The sequence below is a fragment of the Carassius auratus genome, chromosome 40 (assembly GCF_003368295.1).
Source record: "Carassius auratus strain Wakin chromosome 40, ASM336829v1, whole genome shotgun sequence".
NCBI classification, from domain to species: Eukaryota; Metazoa; Chordata; class Actinopteri; order Cypriniformes; family Cyprinidae; genus Carassius; species Carassius auratus.
The window spans coordinates 15,386,185-15,399,867 of record NC_039282.1 but is presented as its reverse complement, the minus strand read 5'-3'; the positions used below and the strand labels follow the sequence as shown (position 1 = coordinate 15,399,867).

At 36.5% G+C, this 13,683-nt stretch overlaps 1 long non-coding RNA gene across 1 annotated transcript; it reads left to right on the top strand.

The window, feature by feature from the left end:
* The first annotated feature begins 942 nt into the window (after positions 1 to 942).
* LOC113058709 (uncharacterized) lies at positions 943 to 3,098 on the top strand. The gene is made up of 3 exons (XR_003278020.1): positions 943 to 1,033; positions 1,972 to 2,090; positions 2,413 to 3,098. It is a non-coding gene; the product is annotated as an uncharacterized LOC113058709 (long non-coding RNA).
* Positions 3,099 to 13,683: the final 10,585 nt, after the last annotated feature.

Below are 13,683 nucleotides of genomic sequence, written 5' to 3'. Positions count from 1 at the left end.
GTAAGTGGTGACCTTATCGCTGCAAGGGCTGAAATAAATAAACAAGATCATTCAGAATTTCGCCTGAGGAATTATCTGAAGAATATCTTGAATGTAAAAAATCAATGTGTGGTTTATTTCACTGTAAAGTCACCCTGTTTGGATAAATACATATCAGAATCCTGGAAATTCAGCATTAGAGGCAATCTGAGAAATTTTGAATAATGTGAAGTAATTATAAAGCCTTTGCATTCAAATTATTTTGGAAACAAGATGCAAGTATGGATGTTACAAAGAGACTTAACATAACTGAACTGAAGGTAAATAAACAACTATAAGGGAAACATTAATCTCTGTGTAAGGGTCCGGTTACATAAACTGCTGCTAGTCTGCTTGTTCTACTGTTACTTGCATATAAACAATTATTTTTCTTTTGCCTTTTAACAAATCCAAAATTCCATGATGGTGTGCATGATTAAGTTAATGAATTCAAATGGTGAGTTTCTCTCATGTTTTTATACTGTTATTATATCCATGCATAAAGGCCAATATTTTATTTTTATTTTATTTGTAATTGAGACATTATTTATTTAATAACCAATACTTTATTTTTTTATCATACTTTTACAACTGTTTTTTTTTTTTTTTTTTTTGATAATATTTTTTGTGTTATCATTGTTTTACTGTTTAAGTCTTGTTTAATATCACCATCCACTAATTTGACGAATAGTTATGGTTATGTACATTTCCGTTTGTTCTGATTACCAAATTGTTCCATGTTTACATTTATTCCACAAAAATTCTGCTGGATTTCCCGATATAGAAGATAAGAATGTTGATTCTATCTGGACCTGGTTATCAGTTATCTTAAACAAAAGTGAGAAGCACACACACACAAATCCCACCCACTCTGGTTAAACACTAAGTTTGTCAATTATAAACCAGTCAGGTCTTTATATATGCCTCATTTCCTCTCAACCATCAGAAGAGAAAGAAGAATACTTCAGCTCTGAAAACAAGTGTCTTCTTCCTCATAATTCCAGCAGTCGCAATGGTAAGTTTGAGAAACCTTTCTTTTCTGTTCTGTATTCTTAAACTCTCTTGTCTCTGTAGGGACCATGTCAAACGGAATGTCAGATTATTCTAAATTTGAAAATGATTGGCTCTTTGAACTGGCTTTAGGTTTGTCTGTTCCTCACTTTTCCCATCTTCAGTCATATTTACGTTATCGTCAGTATTATTTCTGGTTTAGCTCTCTACAGTAGTTTTATGAGATTAACTGAAATAAGCTAAAAAAGCATGATGTTAATATACATATTTCCATTCCAAAGAAAACACAAATCTATGAACATAATCAGGTGAGGTAACTTGACTCTGATAATCAGTAAATGAATGTTTTTGTCTTCATCAGGATTGGGGTTGAATGCTTAGGGACATTTTGCTCTGTTTTGTAAATAGTAGTGTGAATAAGTGCAGAATATGATCAAATGCAATGACTGACACACACATGCAATCAAACAACTGTGAAATCATCCACAACCAAAATAAAATAAATTAATATTCAAACAAATAAAGCAAATGTTGGAAAAGCAATACCATTGTTCCGTTTATGTGTATTTCCTTATGGTGTTAACACTATAACATGTTGCATTGGATAAGTGTTAATATACTGTGTATTTGTGCCCGTATCAAGTACCTTAAAATCATTTCTCTTCATATGTTGTGGGTACTAGACGAACCCATTAGAATCTTTGGAGTTCTTGCAGTAATTGGGTTCTTTTTCTTATCGACAGTTTCCAGGAAGTCCAACATTCAAATAATGCTTACGTTGTTTGGAAAATTGGTCTTGTTAAATAAATAAGAATAAAAAAAAGTTAGAAGTGTCCATACAATACGCCTTCAAAGAATATTCATTTTCTAGCGTAAAGAATGATTGTGTGCTTTTTGTACACAGAGTTTGTATATGAATGTTTATATTTGTGTGTGATTCAGGTTTTCGCTGTACCTCAGAGGATCCTCCTGATCTGCCTGCTGCAGTTTTGCACTTGTGCAGTCGGTCAGAATGTGAACCCAAAAACTCTCATGAATATTGTAAAGAACTTTGAGAATAAGTACGTTGCTTTGATTGAACATGAAAACAGAATTTACAAGTACAAATAATAAAAACAATCACATACAATAAAAACGCAATCAAAATTATCAAAATGACACACACACACACACACACACACACACACACATATATATATATATATATATACATATATATATATATATATATATATATTTATATAATATATATAACAGAGATTGTTCCAAATAAAAATTAGTTTCCCCATTATAAATAAATCATTATGCAATAATTTTAACATTTATTATATATAAAATTTGTTAATTTGATAAGCAAAATAATAAATTCTCACTGCTTTCCAGGTTGTCTGGCATGGGACAATATGCTGTCGCATTCAGAGTCGAGAAGAACAAATGTCAAGATCCCAACTATGACGGTCAGGAATTAATAACTAGACAAGTGAAAAAAACACTTGATAACAATGAAGTTTATGTAACTGGTGACCTTATCGCTGCAAGGGCTGAAATAAATGAACAAGATCATTCAGAGTTTCGCCTGAGGAATTATCTGAAGAATATCTTGAATGTAAATAATCAATGTGTGGTTTATTTCACTGTAAATTCACCCTGTTTGGATAAATGCATATCAGAAACCTGGCAATACAACATTAGAGGTAATCTGAGGAATTTAGAAAAATATAAAGGAATTAAAGCCTTTGCATTCAAATTAGTTTGGAGACATGATGAAATTGAGGATGTTAAAAGGACACTTAAGGAAATTTCTGCTTCTTTGCCATATTATCATTGTAAGCAAAACAAAGCTGAATGTGATCGCCTGTGAGTAGAGCGATGCTTATGCTGAACAGTTGCTTTCTTCACACACATAGCTGAGGGTTTTGGTTCTGTTTTAATTGCAGTAAACATTACGATTGGCAAATAAAATCTGTAATATGTGAAATTCATAAATTGTGATCTTGTGTGCTTGAGTATTCGCCAGCTCTGTTACAGTTCCTGTTTCGTGTTCAAGGAATAAATGTTTTTGCACCTGGTTTCTGTGTTCACTTATATTTACATTTAGTCATTTTGCAGACGCTTTTATCCAAAGCAACTCACATGAGATATAAAAAGTGATTTTCCTTCAAGAGGCAAACAGACACAGGAAGTGCTTGTAATACAAAGTTTTAGACATTGTTCAAATTAGTAAAAGCTAGAAAGAGAAGGAATAAATAATCACTTTTTTTATTCAGTTCCTGTTTACCATAGTTCCCCTTGTTTGTTACCATAGCTACCCATGACAACTACAGTAATCACCTTCACCTGTTCCTTGTTATCCCTTGATTAATGTGTGTATCCCTCTGTTCTTTGTCTTATGTCCTTCAGTGATGTATCAAGTGCTTGTTCTCGGATCTGTTTTCCTCGCCTGTGTATCCTGGATTAACATTTATTAGGTTTATTCGAATAAATCTTTGCTGCATCTGGATCTCTCACTAAATCCTAACATTACAGATAGGATGTCTGCTCAGTGCTGGAACAAATAAAAATGCATTTTATTACAGTTTTTCTCAATTGCTAAAACACTAAAACCCATTGGCTGAACAAAGTTCTCAGTTGCCTGAACTTATTTAGCTAATTGTGCAGTCTGTTGTCAATACCTTAAACCATTTCACATGGTAAAACACAATTTGCAGATCTCACTTAGACTCTTCAGCAAAACGCTAAACACAATCTCATTCTCAAAACACATTCTGCACTCTAATGCACATGTCATCCATACTGGTAAACACAAGTGGCAACAATCAAATACAAATAGAGAACATGTGTCATTGATTGAACACAACCACTCAAAATTGATTTAACCTGTTTCAAATGATGTGACACAACCAATATAAGCCAGTTCAGAGAGCAAACAGGTTGTTGAAGGTGGGAAGGAGAAAGTCTGAAAATGGATAGAAGAAACAATGTGAGAGGACGAGTGCGTATGCGAAGTGGGCGACGAGGAGGAGGGCAAGAAAGAGGAGGAGGAGGAGGAGGAGGGGGAGGGCGAGGAGGAGGAGGGGGAGGGCGAGGAGGAGGAGGAGGAGGAGGAGGAGGAGGAGGAGGGCAAGAAAGAGGAGGAGGAGGGCGAGGAAGAGGAGGAGGAGGAGGGCAAGAAAGAGGAAGAGGAGGAGGAGGAGGGCGAGGAAGAGGAGGAGGAGGGCGAGGAAGAGGAGGAGGAGGAGGGCGAGGAAGAGGAGGAGGAGGAGGGCAAGAAAGAGGAAGAGGAAGAGGAGGAGGAGGGCGAGGAAGAGGAAGAGGAGGAGGGCAAGAAAGAGGAAGAGGAGGAGGAGGAGGAGAAGGAGAGGCCGAAGCATGATTGGACAGCGGGCCATTGTTGAAGTCCCTGGTCAACGAGGTCAACAAATCAACAAATAACAATAATTACACTATCACAGAGACCAAGCACAAGTTTATGAGATGCGGGGTACAGTACTGTAAAAATAGGGGTAGAAGGAGGAAGAACCAAAAAAAAAACCTGCAAAGAGCAAAGCAGAGTAGTAATTTCTGATCAATTTTGAGCTACTATGATAGAACATGTTTTTGTTCATCAAAAGACAAATGACGGAATAATATGAACTTTGTTTTGAGATTAAAAATTTACTTCTCCCTGAGAACTATGTTTTGAACAATGTATTTTCTATTTGTTGGTGTATTGTTTGAACTGACTGCTTGATAGTGTATATCATTTTGATCACTTTGTTTATGATTTGAGAGCAGTGTTTGATTTTGAACACAGGTAAAACTGTTTTGAGGCAAAAGTTTCATTTTGCAAGAGGAGTCAGAGGTTTTGTAAATAGTGCTTGAAGATGAGGTTTTGTGTTCAATGTTTTCAGAAAATGGAGCAAGGTTTCAGAAATTGTGTTTTAGCAATTGAGAAAAACTGTAAGCATAATTTGTGATTCAATTATTATCTCATTCAAACACACTCTAGATGTACATCATTCAGTCACACGGAGAGGCCATGTCTGTTTTAACTATTATATCCTTCCATGATATTATACTTTAAAGCCATGGCATGAATATGAAATGTTACATATAGTATTTAGAACAGATTTAGATGATACATATGGGACTGGAACTTCAGTGTCAACTCACGTAACTGATAAAAACTGCCAGACAAGAGATGACACAAAAAAGAGAATTTTTCACAAAACCCTGTTTGCAGAAGATACACAGGAAATAAAAAAATCAGGTTTTAAACAGTATAATATAAACTTTCAAAAAGTTTATTATAGACATGCTTTGTAGAATAAAATATATTGGTGGAAATGTCCAAAAACAATAACAATATTAATACAATACATATTAATACTTGTAATAATAATTTATAATTAAAAAACTAAATTAAAAATGTATATGAATAAATAATATTAAATATATTTTACACTTTTTATTATTGGTGTTGTTCTTGTTAATATGTTGCTATAATATACTATTTCAATAGTATTTTAAATATAAAAAAAATTTTAATTGATTGATGGGTATGCCGAATGGTGCATGCCCGGGATTAGGTGAGAGGCGTTTGAATAAAGAAGAAAAGTTTAGGAGGCAAAGGTAAATGAACCCATTTAGTTAGCCCATAAAAATGCTGGCTTGTTTCAACCCATTTTTTTGTCAAATATGGACTAAACCAACTATTGGGGTACGTTTTATTAATAAATTTTGTTACCCAAAAGGTGGGATAGTCCATTTGTAACTACACAGGATTTAGAGTGTAAGTAAATTCTTATAACCTAATTTTTAGTTCATTACAAACTTTTTAACTATACATTGAGCTCTGAAAATAGAAATAACTAATGTTAAAACTGTCCTTCAGAAGGCAGCATTTTTCAGTTTTCGGATACAAGCTGGGGTCTTCATGTTTATTTGAACACTTGGGCCAAATATAGGGAATTCATCATATAAGTAGCCTAGTGGTCAAATGCAAAGACCACAAGTGTTTGTATTTGGACTAGACAAATCTGTCCTGCAGAGTTTGGCTCCACACCTAATCAACACACCTGAACCAGATAATCAAGGTCTTTATGTTCACTTGTAAAGTCACAGGCCAGGTGTGCTGAAGCGGGTTGGAGATAAACTTTGCTGGACAGTGGGTCCCAGGAGCAGGGTTGAAGATCTATTTGCTAGAATATTTTCTTTGGATTTCTCTTGAATCCCTCCAAAACAACCTGTGGTTTCTAGAAGCATCTTAGAGAGATTGTCACAGTGCACTGTTGCAGCACAGGCTGTCATCAGACCTCACACAAGGTCATTCCCATGCACAAAGTTTGATGTCAAACCGACCACAGGATGTGGCAACACATTGCATTATTAATCACAATTGCACAAGGTCAAACAGATCATGCTGATCAATGGTTCCAGGAGGGTGTATTTGTAAATACAGTAGTGTGAATATGTGGAGAATATGACAAAATGCAATGACTATCTCTCTCTCTCTCTCACACACACACACACACACACACACTTTGACACACACACACACACACTTTGCAACAGACACACACACACACACAAAACTGCTAGATCACTTACACTTATTTTAAATGAATTATAATCAGCATCATGTATGTTATTTCCATGTTTTTACAAAATAAAATACATTTAAATTTAAAATAAATAAAACAAATGTTGCGAAAGTGATACCATTGTTCCTTTTGTGTGTATTTCATAACTATTTTAAATTCTATTATTTTGAGCAAACACAGCTGTATAAGTAAAAACGGACACCTGATTCGCCAGTTTGGTTCATTTCATTGTTTACATTTCACTTGTTGGAGAACCTTTCAGGTTGCCTCAAACATATGTTACAGTTTTTTTCGATTGCTAAACGACGGTGGGCACAACTGGAGTCACATGTGTAAAACTCTAACTACAGTCTGCACAGCAGGAGTTCATGTGGACCAAACTCTAGTTCGTTTTTCATTGCTTGAACACAGTTTTCAAAACTCTACACACTTATCCCATGACTTTAACCACAACCTGCACAACACTGTGGATTTACAGCTCTTTGTTCAAATGCTAACTCACTGCTGTCAAAACTGTGAAGCACACATTCAGAACAGAATAGATTTCAAACACTGCTGACTGCAATTTCAGGATTAGCCCTGAAAATTATTTGTTTGAATTACAGTATGTACTTTTAGTTCTACCTTTTTTTCTCATTACTGTAATTCTGTAAATTACTGCAGACTATTGAAGCAAACTGCTAATTTTCATTTACAGTTTTTCTCAATTGCTAAAACACAATTTCTGAAACCTTGCTCCATTTTCTGAAAACATTGAACACAAAACCTCATCTTCAAGCACTATTTACAAAACCTCTGACTCCTCTTGCAAAATGAAACTTTTGCCTCAAAACAGTTTTACCTGTGTTCAAAATCAAACACTGCTCTCAAATCATAAACAGTGATCAAAATGATATACACTATCAAGCAGTCAGTAAACAATACACCAACAAATAGAAAATACATTGTTCAAAACATAGTTCTCAGGGAGAAGTACATTTTTTATCTCAAACAAAGTTCATATTATTCCGTCATTTGTCTTTTGATGAACGAAAACATGTTCTATCATAGTAGCTCAAAATTGATCAGAAATTACTACTCCGATTTGCTCTTTGCAGGTTTTTTTTTTGGTTCTTCCTCCTTCTACCCCTATTTTTACAGTACTGTACCCCGCATCTCATAAACTTGTGCTTGGTCTCTGTGATAGTGTAATTATTGTTATTTGTTGATTTGTTGACCTCGTTGACCAGGGACTTCAACAATGGCCCGCTGTCCAATCATGTTTCGGCCTCTCCTTCTCCTCCTCCTCTTCCTCCTCCTCTTCCTCTTTCTTGCCCTCCTCCTCTTCCTCTTCCTCCCCCTCCTCCTCCTCTTCCTCTTCCTCTTTCTTGCCCTCCTCCTCCTCCTCTTCCTCGCCCTCCTCCTCCTCCTCCTCTTCCTCGCCCTCCTCCTCCTCCTCCTCTTCCTCGCCCTCCTCCTCCTCCTCCTCTTCCTCGCCCTCCTCCTCCTCCTCCTCCTCCTCCTCTTCCTTGCCTCCTCCTCCTCCTCCTCCTCCTCCTCCTCTTTCTTGCCCTCCTCCTCTTCCTCTTCCTCGCCCTCCTCCTCCTCTTCCTCTTTCTTGCCCTCCTCCTCCTCCTCTTCCTCGCCCTCCTCCTCCTCCTCCTCTCCTCGCCCTCCTCCTCCTCCTCTTCCTCGCCCTCCTCCTCCTCCTCCTCCTCCTCTTCCTTGCCCTCCTCCTCCTCCTCCTCTTCCTCGCCCTCCTCCTCCTCCTCCTCCTCCTCCTCGCCCTCCTCCTCCTCCTCCTCCTCCTCTTCCTTGCGCTCCTCCTCCTCCTCCTCCTCCTCTTCCTCGCCCTCCTCCTCCTCTTCCTCTTTCTTGCCCTCCTCCTCCTCCTCTTCCTCGCCCTCCTCCTCCTCTTTCTTGCCCTCCTCCTCCTCCTCCTCCTCCTCGCCCTCCCCCTCCTCCTCCTCCTCCTCTTTCTTGCCCTCCTCCTCGTCGCCCACTTCGCATACGCACTCGTCCTCTCACATTGTTTCTTCTATCCATTTTCAGACTTTCTCCTTCCCACCTTCAACAACCTGTTTGCTCTCTGAACTGGCTTATATTGGTTGTGTCACATCATTTGAAACAGGTTAAATCAATTTTGAGTGGTTGTGTTCAATCAATGACACATGTTCGCTATTTGTATTTGATTGTTGCCACTTGTGTTTACCAGTATGGATGACGTGCATTAGAGTGCAGAATGTGTTTTGAGAATGAGATTGTGTTTAGCGTTTTGCTGAAGAGTCTAAGTGAGATCTGCAAATTGTGTTTTAACATGTGAAATGGTTTAAGGTATTGACAACAGACTGCACAATTAGCTAAATAAGTTCAGGCAACTGAGAACTTTGTTCAGCCAATGGGTTTTAGTGTTTTAGCAATTGAGAAAAACTGTAACTTAAAGAATTATGTTCTAAAAATGTAAATAAATCATGTGAAAGAATGTCACTCTTTTCTATGAAGAAAATATGACTTTGTATGAAGTCACTGAAATAGTTCAAACTGTAAAGATGAAAAGCTTGTATTTTCTGTATTGGTGTTTAATGCTAGTGTTTTTCCTCTCAGTGTGTTCTGAGTGACAGTGTGTGTTATCTCAGTGAGGGTTGTGTGTAGTGTTTGGCTGCAATGAGCCTGTTTTGAGCCGTGTGTTAAGAGTTGTGTTGCTTTGAATGAGTTTTGCAGGTGATGTGAACTGTTTAGCTCAGGTGACTGTTGGTAGAGCAGACTGTAGTTAGAGTTTTGCACATGTAGCTTCAGTTGTGCTCACTGTTGTTTAGCAATCGAAAAAAAAATGTAATTTATGGGTCAGTTTCTAGGAAGTCCAACATTTACAAAGAAGCTCAGTTACATTGTTAAAGGTGTCAGTAATTTAAGTGTGATCAGCAAGTCAAGTGTGTCTTCGTCACAGTGATGAAGAAGAGGGCTGGGCGAGTGTCAGAATAAACAACATCTGCTTCCTCTTTCTCATCAATTCTGCTTCATTACAGACTCGATCAGCACCTCTGAACCATTGGATTTTAAGCAACAGATAAAATGGTACATTATACTTATTTAATATCATCGCTAGTGAAGCTAAAGTAGCATCACTATTGCTCATGTTGTGAATTAAAATTCCTAAAAACTTTACACACAATAAAAATTAAAAAAATATTTTGTTTTAAGTTTTTGCCCGTTGCTTGAACACATTTTGCAAAACTTTGCTCATTGTGCCAAAACTCTACACACAAGTAAACATGACACAACACTGGGAAATATACCATTCACATCTGTGTAAAATTGAAGCTCTACTATCAAAACCTAAACTCTGCTATCAAAACCTAACATTCTTTTGTCAAAGTGTAACTCTGATGACAAAATGACACATACTTGCATCTTATGCATACACTTTCAGATCAGGGGGAACACACTAGTCTACTTTATATAAAACACTGCAGTCTTTTGAGTTTCACTGTTTATTCAGAAGGCATATTTTCAAGAGGCACATTTTCAAACAACCAAAAAAGCAAATAGGCCTACTCAATATTGTACATTACAGCACTGTACATTGCAGTAACATGAATTCAGATAAAGCAAAAAAAAAAAAAAAAAAAAAAAAAAAAAAAAAAGTATATATATATATATATATATATATATATATAAAACACTATACTGTAAACACAGAAAATCATGGCAATTGTGCATTCGTGGGCTCATGGATCCCGCCGTCTGTTGGCCTCATCGACATCACAAACAATGTCTTCTCCCGCTAGGCACCGGGGAAAATATCCCCTTGCATGTCGAAACCATCCATGGATTGCTGTCATGGTCCACCAAAGTTGCTCTTATATCATCAGAAATAGGGGTCCGTGCATGGCCCTATTCGACCTCCTCCTCCTCCTCCTCCTCCTCCTCCTCTTCCTCTTCCTCCTCTTCCTCTTGCTCTTGCTCTTCCTCCTCCTCCTCCTCTTCCTGCTCTTCCTCTTCCTCTTGCTCTCCCTCCATCCATGCATGCAAAATTCTTGAAATGGCTAAACTGAGGGCTTTTTGTAGCTGGCTGATTGGTGTTCAGTTTTGCAAGTAAGTGCCTTCAGTTGTGTATTTGAGTGGTAGCAATTACCCAATGTGTTTTGTATTTTGGATACATGTGTTTTCCAAATGGCACTCTGAGATTTCATTTTTGAACAAAGTGTCTTATGTATGAAATAGAGTGTAGTATGCAGGACCATCCAGTGTGTTGCATAAAGGAGTAAGTGTGTTGCAGAATTGCAACTAGAGTGCAAAGCAGCGCTTTTGTTTAAGGTATGGGTACATGTGTTTGAGGTATGGTAACAAGAGCTTCAAGTTGTGTTACTTTAGTCTAAGCATGGGTCTATAGTGTTCAAGCAATGACAAGTTTTGCAAAATGTGTTCAAGCAATGGGCAAAAACTGTAAGAAACCCTTATTTTAACCACCTTACAATATATATAATGCATTTTTTATTATTAGAAAAATAAGCTCTTATAAAATATACCATTCCCACTGCTTTGTAATTTCCAGGTTGGATAAAATCAATCATATGTAAAAAATCATAAAGTTTGAAATTGCATACTTGATTAGAAGACAAGTATTGTTAAAGTAAACTAATGTTAGCATGTCTGCTTACTGCTGGAGTGAATACATTTTTTTTCTGAGCACCATTTGTGGTTAAAGTATAATCTTATTATATGCATTATTTATTCATATGGAGTGCCCATGTCTTTTTTAACTATGATATCCTTCCATTACGTTACACCTCAAAGAATATGAATATGAAATACTTTAGCACAGATTTAGATTATACATAAATACCGAATTCTCAGACTAGTGGTTTATTGCGACCTTTTTTGTGACCAAGAGTCAAATACCTCTTGACTCTTGACTTAAAGTCTTTAAAATCATTTTTGACGCACAGCAAATTTTTTAATAATATTTCAGTAATTACAATACAATCAGCATCAGGTTTGTTGAAAAATATTAACTTGTTGGAACTGTCAGTGTAGTGCTGATACTGCTGATACTATTTTTCGCAATAATAATTTTAATAATAATAATAACATTGAAAATAATATTTTACATATTTTTAAATAACTGTTTTTATTTTTACATTTTGATAGTACTTAAAGTAACAGTATTTATTATTATAATTTTAATAACATTTAAACATTACATTATATAATCACTTTTATTTTAATCAAATAAAAATATTATTTAAACAATGTTATTTTAATTATTAATAATTTTTTAATTCACAGAAGCTTCATGTTTTCACAAACACACACACACACACACACACACGCACACACACGCACACACACACACACACACACACACACACACACACACACAAATACACAAAAAATTACAAACAAACAGCAAGTGACACAATGAATTTAATATGAAATACTGAATATGAAAATTATTTTTTACAATGTTGAGAAGAATATATATATTAATAAAATATATTCTATAATCTAAAATATATACTAATAAAATATATTCACCTAAACTGTCAGTCTGGTGCTGTTAAATGTATTTCATCCAGGACGAGCTGATCAATCAAAGCTGAACACACAGAGTCATGGAAACCATTGGATTCAGTCAGCTGGAGATGAAACATCTCCCACAGCATATTACCCTGAGGAACAGCGCAGAAGAGAGACTGTATGAGGGGAGCCAGGTGTCAGGTGGAATTCAATCAATAAGAACATTTCACTTCATAGTGAGAATGCATAAAAAATGAGGTAATAATAAAACACAGCGGGTCACTTCTGTAAACCCCCAGGATACTGTACTGAGTCCAAACAGATGCCCTGAGAATGTGACCTTTGACCTCACAAACCGCTAAATATCGACCCATTGGGTCTCTTTTATTTGTGTCTTGATGTGGCACATCACTCGCTCCCAGAGATGTATAGTAACGAAGTAGAACTACTTCACTACTGTACTTAAGTACTAAAAGGCGGTATCTGTACTTTACTAGAGTATTATTTTTTTCTCCTACTTCCACTTTTACTTCGGTACATATTTTCGCTGAGTTTAATACTTTTACTCCGATATTTTTTTTATGTGCTGCATCGTTACTCGTTACAATTATAATAATGTTACGAATCATTCCATTACAAACCACTGCCAGAACTGTAGATGACAGGTTTGATGAAGCTGGCACATCATTGAGCGAATCAAGCGAGACTGCGCGTGCTGACTGAACTGCTGTGTACGGTGTACATTTTAGGACATCCTCAGATCTCAGTCATCAAATGAAAAGGCGTCATGCCTCAGACTAAAAGGCTTCAGTCATCGGACAAAACGGCATCGCGTCTCTGACTGAAAAGCTTCAGGTCTCAGGAAAAACGACGTCAGGTGTCAGGTCTCATACAATTAACGTTAGGCATCAGACGAAACAGACTCAGAAAAAAAGTCATCAGACGAAACGGACTCAGACAAAAAGTCATCAAACGAAAAGGACTCAGGTGGAGTATCGCGTTGCCCCGCCCCATGTGACGTCACACGCACGCCGTTCACAGGAAGTAGTAATGGTTGATTGATGGCAAAAGGAGGTAAGCAGCGTCTGATATTTTATATTTTAACAGTTTTATTCAAATGTTACACTAATTAAGTTATATAGGAAAGAGAACATGCTTTTCGAGAGTCTTGTGTGCACGTTTAAAAAGTTAGTTAGCCATATTGCAACTAGCCAGCTTTTATTTTGGCCAAGTAGTAAAATTACCCTTACGAAAAAAACATGATTTTACTATATATAAAAAAAACCACACACACACAAAATTAAATCATGGTATCCACAGATTAACCATGGTTTTGCTACTCACCATAGTTTAACCATGGTGTTTGTGGTAAAACTGTGGGTATACAAATGGTACGTTAATCATTACACTAAAAAAACATGTTACTACACTTTTACTATAATAAAACCATGGTCACTTTACGTCTTGGTAAAGCAAATTCTTTCAAGTTATTAGATTGAAATCTTGGTCTAATTATAACATACCTGTATGAGTCTAACACCAGTTGTTGAATTAAATGATTTTGTAAATACAA